The 6,558-nt window shown below is 39.3% G+C and overlaps 1 long non-coding RNA gene across 1 annotated transcript; it reads right to left on the reverse strand.

Annotated features, from left to right (window-relative positions):
- Positions 1–511: 511 nt before the first annotated feature.
- LOC138972516 (uncharacterized) lies at positions 512–3,383 on the reverse strand. Its single transcript, XR_011457651.1, has 2 exons — positions 2,895–3,383; positions 512–2,350 (listed from the first exon to the last, which is right to left on the reverse strand). It is a non-coding gene; the product is annotated as an uncharacterized lncRNA (long non-coding RNA).
- Positions 3,384–6,558: the final 3,175 nt, after the last annotated feature.

The following is a 6,558-nucleotide window of genomic DNA, read 5'->3' on the forward strand; positions in this document are numbered from 1 at the left end:
ACTTGTGTATTGCCTGTTATCGATTGAGACAGTAAATGCGCTTATTTGTAGCTCTGCTATCTATTGTGTTATCGATGTGAGCAAACGTGGTTCTCTCTCTCTCTCTCTCTCTCTCTCTCTCTCTCTCTCTCTCTCTCTCTCTCTCTCTCTCTCTCTCTCTCTCTCTCTCTCTCTCTGTTTCACTCTCCCTCTCTCTCGCGCGCGCGCGTGTGTGTGTGTGTGTCTGTGTGTGCGTGTGTGTGTTGTAATGCAGTTGCCTCATTTAACAAACACACGTACACTTTTATAATAGGACTCGCTTTGACTTTTTTCATGACAATATTGTTGTCTGGTCCGAGGCTGAATTTTAATTGTGACGTTTTGTATAGATCTGCACACACACACACACACACACACACACACACACACACACACAAACACACGCGCGCGCACGCACACACACACACGCACCCCCCCCCCCCCACACGCTACCACCACCACCAACTCGTCTGAATTCCGGGGTGTAAGTGAAAATATTTATTCAAAATTGACCAAACGTAACAACAGACACAAGATGGAATCGATCATTTGGAGCTTTACTTAAAATGAATGATAGAGAACAAAATACTTGATGGAATATTATTGACGTGCCAATCATCAATGTCTGCCAACGCACACGTTGACTTTTGTTTGGATCGTTTCGGGGTTAACCGCGTGTATCGGAAAACAGTACTACAATTTGTGGATATTCTTTTGTCAAAAACGAGTAGATGATAAATCAAATAAAGTATTCATTGACACAGAAAAATTCCAAAGCCCGCCGGCAAGGAAGAATGAAATTAAATTATACAGACTGTCAAGACATGCATTTAATGTCATTCTATCAGCTACGAGTTTGTAAATGTTATACATTTTGTGGTGGTTCAAATAATAAACAGACTATTAAATTAGCAAACTTAACTACACATAGTTACATAACACACTGTGCACCATGACATTACTCAGTGATATTGTACTAACGGTGTAGACATGAAGCCAGTTTATCAATGTTGTGTTTAATTCAAAATCAACAGTGTACACCATCAGCAATTAATCAATTGTAAAAACACACCATACACTTAAAGAGTATTAAAGATTCCGAGTAGATATAACAACAAACAACATCCGAAGGGACAGGCATTTTATTGATCGATCATATAAACATTCATGATCCTCATTTAAATGTTCGACAATCAGAAATGCGGGGAAAGTATCAGTGCTGGTTCACACATGTCACAAGCTTCAAACAAATCACCGAAAAAGAGTTTTTTGTTTTTTTAATAACTCATGTAAAGGAGCGCCATAAGTTTGAGCTTGTTGTTGATCCTTAACATGTATTATGTTGAATTGTCCATGAATTGTTGAATAAACACTGTTAAACCAAAAGAGCGCAAAAGTAAGTTATTAGACTTGAAGGAACATCCTGTGCAAACGATCTCAGATCTTACCAGGTTTTAACATAGGATAGGACCATCCTTCCACTTTAAGACATAACAACATTCAATAGTCTGACTGCTTTCTCTGCAGAGAGGGAATTTAGTGTGTCAATTAATTTCTTACAAAGACACTGCAGAGAGGGAATTTAGTGTGTCAATTAATTTCTTACAAAGACACTGCAGAGAGGGAATTTAGTGTGTCAATTAATTTCTTACAAAGACACTGCAGAGAGGGAATTTAGTGTGTCAATTAATTTCTTACAAAGACACTCGTGTCTTAAAAAAAAATCAATCGTCTCAAACGTCCAACTCGACACAGGAATGAGCCAGGATCTTGAAAACTGTCAACGTGGAGGGATAGTCTTACCGCTTTTAAAGAACTGTGCCTTTGAGACGAAACCACTACGGGCAAGATGTTAGTGTGTGTGTGTGTGTGTGTGTGTGTGTGTGTGTGTGTGTGTGTGTGTGTGTGTGTATGTGTGTGTGTGTGTGTGTGTGTGTTGTTTTTCCTTTTTTTTCGAAAATATTTATATCAGTATTTTACATATGTACCGCTTTAATCCTCTGTGGGCATATCAAATGTCATTTGAGCAAAGAATACAAAGGATAATTAGTAAATACGTCATCAGAGAAACAATTATAAATCAATCAATCATACAAAACATCAATCAATAGATTCTTGTAATGGTAAATCTATGATTAAAATTTAAGAAAAAATAAATAACTAGTAGGTTTTGTAATGGGTTACAACTGCTGGCCGGTTTTGACCACACTATTCAAAATAGGTATGAGAGTGTGGAGCTTTTGCAAGGAATTTGCAAGGATCCTCCAGGTGAGAATCCTGAAAACCAACGGCTGGCTTCTTCTGGATTTTCGTCCAAGTTAGTTTTCATTTTCTGGAAACCAATCAATTTGCACATGCTATATAAAACCGCACGTTCCAAAGAGACAATTGGTAAAAATTCCCCTTTAAAATCAAAGGTATGACAGATAGAGTGATTCGCACAATATATTACTGAAAAATCAATGTAGATGACGTTCAAACAGGCTTCAATAAGAGGTTTCCTCAATGTTCAGTATACGAGCTATATTGTTTTTAAGAAATACTTTGTTCCCGACGTTCAGGGCAAATAATTGAGTATACTTCTTGTCTTTAGAGAGAAACAACGTAAGGGAGGTAGCTTCTCGAAAAAATAAAACAATTAACATAACATAGTAACGTCAATTCACGAGTATGCCCTTAAAGCCGATAGATTTACTTCATGTTTTTGTATCACTGTACTTACATGACTATAGCTGACTTGGTTTTACAACGTTAAAAGTTCACATAAATCAAACATGTGTGTGCATAACATTTCGTTTTAAATCAATCTAGCTGTTACAATAGTAAGGATGTTGCCTACTGGTAGAAATCAAATTCCTCAATTTAATTGATCTCACCTCTTGGAAACAGACAGAGTTCCCTTCGAAGCCGATCGAGCGCAACATAACGCCTATGTAAGTTCGCAATGTTGTTCAAATTGGTTTCCCCCAGCATGTCCGCTTCTAGCACCCTGATGGTTCTGCCGAAAAAACAACGTATTGTTTATTTGTCAATGTATGCAAACATACACCGAGCAAAATAAGTTAAGGATATGTTTTCCAGGGGTATAGCCCAGATGTCAAACAGCAGTGTTTTGGTCAGAAACATACGTGTATTTGAAGATCTGCCTTTCTTCTTCTCAAAAATGGGTTCCTTAGATTGTAGCAATATTTGGATATGACGTCCCTGGTCCCTGACCACGCCTTCCCTCAAAAATGGCGTGTTTTGACGGCATGATTCACTTTCAACAGTCCAAACGTGAACTTAAACTGAACGATAATTTACATTTTTTACATCCGAAAGTTTGTTTGGTGTCTGACCTAACAGGACTTACACATTTAGTTTAAATCCGCGGAGCAGTCAGGTTAACACAGCGCTTGACAGAGAGCAACTGCAATCCCGGAAAACGGCAAGAAATCATGGATTTGATGGTGTTTTTGCTGGGTAGCGGCAGTTGATATGCAATACATCTATAACTACATGTAGCAGCATCACAGAACGATGACAAATACCCTCATCTGTATTCGTTCCAGTACTGTATTCGCTCATAACGCCCCAGAGACAAAGGTGACATGCATGCAACTTTGTATGCTTAGCAAGGGATGGTCCATGGGCTCCAGAGATATAGCCTCATAACTTTAAAGAAATAAAACAAGTCGCGTAAGGCGAAAATACAACATTTAGTCAAGCTGTCGAACTCACAGAATGAAACTGAACGCAATGCAATTTTTCAGCAAGACCGTATACTCGTAGCATCGTCAGTCCACCGCTCATGGCAAAGGCAGTGAAATTGACATGAAAAGCGGGGTTGTTGTTGCGCTGAGAAGGATAGCACGCTTTTCTGTACCTCTCTTCGTTTTAACTTTCTGAGCGTGTTTGTAATCCAAACATATCATATCTATATGTTTTTGGAATCAGGAACCGACAAGAAATAAGATGAAAGTGTTTTTAAATTGATTTCAAAAATTTAATTTTGATCATAATTTTTATATTTTTAATTTTCAGAGCTTGTTTTTTTATTTTTTTTTATCTTTAATATTTTTTTGCTGTTTGTTTTTTTTACAACACATTATACATTACATCACAATTCACATCGCCACATTCATACCTACAACATGCATAGAAAGAATGATCTAGAACAGAGAGAGAAATAGAGAGAGAGAGAGGGAGAAAGTTAAAGAGGCACTGTATAGGACCGTTTGACTACAACAACTACTAGACCTTTAAACAATATTGATTACTACAAGATTCAAGTTTACAACAGAATATATATCAAGATACTGTTAACGAATTAGGGAGGAGGAGTAGAGCCTAGTACTGGACAATTTTCATGAAACCAGGTTAGAATATGGTTGCCAGAGGCGGTCAAACTTATCTTCTGCTAATCCCCCCTTGTACTTGTCCAATAAATATCTACTTTTCAAAAATTTCAAGAATATCGGAAGCATTGGTCTTTCAGAGTTCCATTTACATTTGTAAATATAAAATTTGGCCAGTAAAATAATGAAATCTAAGGCTTTATCAGTGAACATATTTTCCTGAACTCCAAACAATACCAACGCTTCCGAAAACCGGAAATTAGTAACATGATAACAACTATTATTTAACAGTTCCTGTAGTTCCTGCCAAAACCTGTTAATATGCTGACAATGCCACATCAAATGATTAATTGTTTCTTCCTCATTGTTACAAAACGAACAATTAGAAGATTCAACAATTTTTCTCAGAAATAAGTAGCGGTTTGTGGGCAAAGCCCTATAAATTAACCTCAGCTGGAACCATTTTAGCTGACAATCAACTGTTGTCTTATGACATAAGTAAAAGATCTTGTTCCAGCTGAGGTTATCAAAAATACCATTCCATTTTACCACACCAGCTGGGGCTGAGTCTGCCGAGGCCAAACACGATTGGGCACTATGGTTTCCTTCAAATATTATTTTCCATGGTTTTTGCTTTAACAATTCATAGTTTGCCTCCTGTATTACATTTATCTTTTTCTGATATGCCTTAATAGATTTGGCAGTGTGTAGTGTATATATGTAACCTGTCGTCATCACCACAGTAGAGACGTGTTACAGGCAGTGTGTAGTGTATATATGTAACCTGTCGTCATCACCACAGTAGAGACGTGTTACAGGCAGTGTGGAGTGTATATATGTAACCTGTCGTCATCACCACAGTAGAGACGTGTTACAGGCAGTGTGTAGTGTATATATGTAACCTGTCGTCATCACCACAGTAGAGACGTGTTACAGGCAGTGTGTAGTGTATATATGTAACCTGTCGTCATCACCACAGTAGAGACGTGTTACAGGCAGTGTGTAGTGTATATATGTAACCTGTCGTCATCACTACAGTAGAGACTTGTTACAGGCAGTGTGTAGTGTATATATGTAACCTGTCGTCATCACCACAGTAGAGACGTGTTACTGGCAGTGTGTAGTGTATATATGTAACCTGTCGTTATCACCACAGTAGAGACGTGTTACAGGCAGTGTGTAGTGTATATATGTAACCTGTCGTCATCACTACAGTAGAGACGTGTTACAGGCAGTGTGTAGTGTATATATGTAACCTGTCGTCATCACTACAGTAGAGACGTGTTACAGGCAGTGTGTAGTGTATATATGTAATCTGTCGTCATCACCACAGTAAAGACGTGTTACAGGCAGTGAGTGTAGTGTATATATGTAACCTGTCGTCATCACCACAGTAGAGACGTGTTACAGGCAGTGTGTAGTGTATATATGTAACCTGTCGTCATCACCACAGAAGAGACGTGTTACAGGCAGTGTGTAGTGTATATATGTAACCTGTCGTCATCACCACAGTAGAGACGTGTTACAGGCAGTGTGTAGTGTATATATGTAACCTGTCGCCATCACCACAGTAGAGACGTGTTACAGGCAGTGTGTAGTGTATATATGTAACCTGTCGCCATCACCACAGTAGAGACGTACCGGCACGGTTGGCCTAGTGGTAAGGCGTCCGCCCCGTGATCGGGAGGTCGTGGGTTCGAACCCCGGCCGGGTCATACCTAAGACTTTAAAATTGGCAATCTAGTGGCTGCTCCGCCTGGCGTCTGGCATTATGGTGTTAGTGCTAGGACTGGTTGGTCCGGTGTCAGAATAATGTGACTGGGTGAGACATGAAGCCTGTGCTGCGACTTCTGTCTTGTGTGTGGCGCACGTAATATGTCAAAGCAGCACCGCCCTGGTATGGGTCTTCGTGGTCGGCTGGGCGTCAAGCAAAAACAAACAAAAACAGTAAAGACGTGTTACAGGCAGTGTGTAGTGTATATATGTAACCTGTCGCCATCACTACATCAGAGACGTGTTACAGGCAGTGTGTAGTGTATATATGTAACCTGTCACCATCACTACATCAGAGACGTGTTACAGGCAGTGTGTGGTGTATATATGTAACCTGTCGTCATCACCACAGAAGAGACGTGTTACAGGCAGTGTGTAGTGTATATATGTAACCTGTCGCCATCACTACATCAGAGACGTGTTACAGGCA

This window comes from Littorina saxatilis, linkage group LG8 (genome assembly GCF_037325665.1).
Source record: "Littorina saxatilis isolate snail1 linkage group LG8, US_GU_Lsax_2.0, whole genome shotgun sequence".
Taxonomy (NCBI): Eukaryota; Metazoa; Mollusca; class Gastropoda; order Littorinimorpha; family Littorinidae; genus Littorina; species Littorina saxatilis.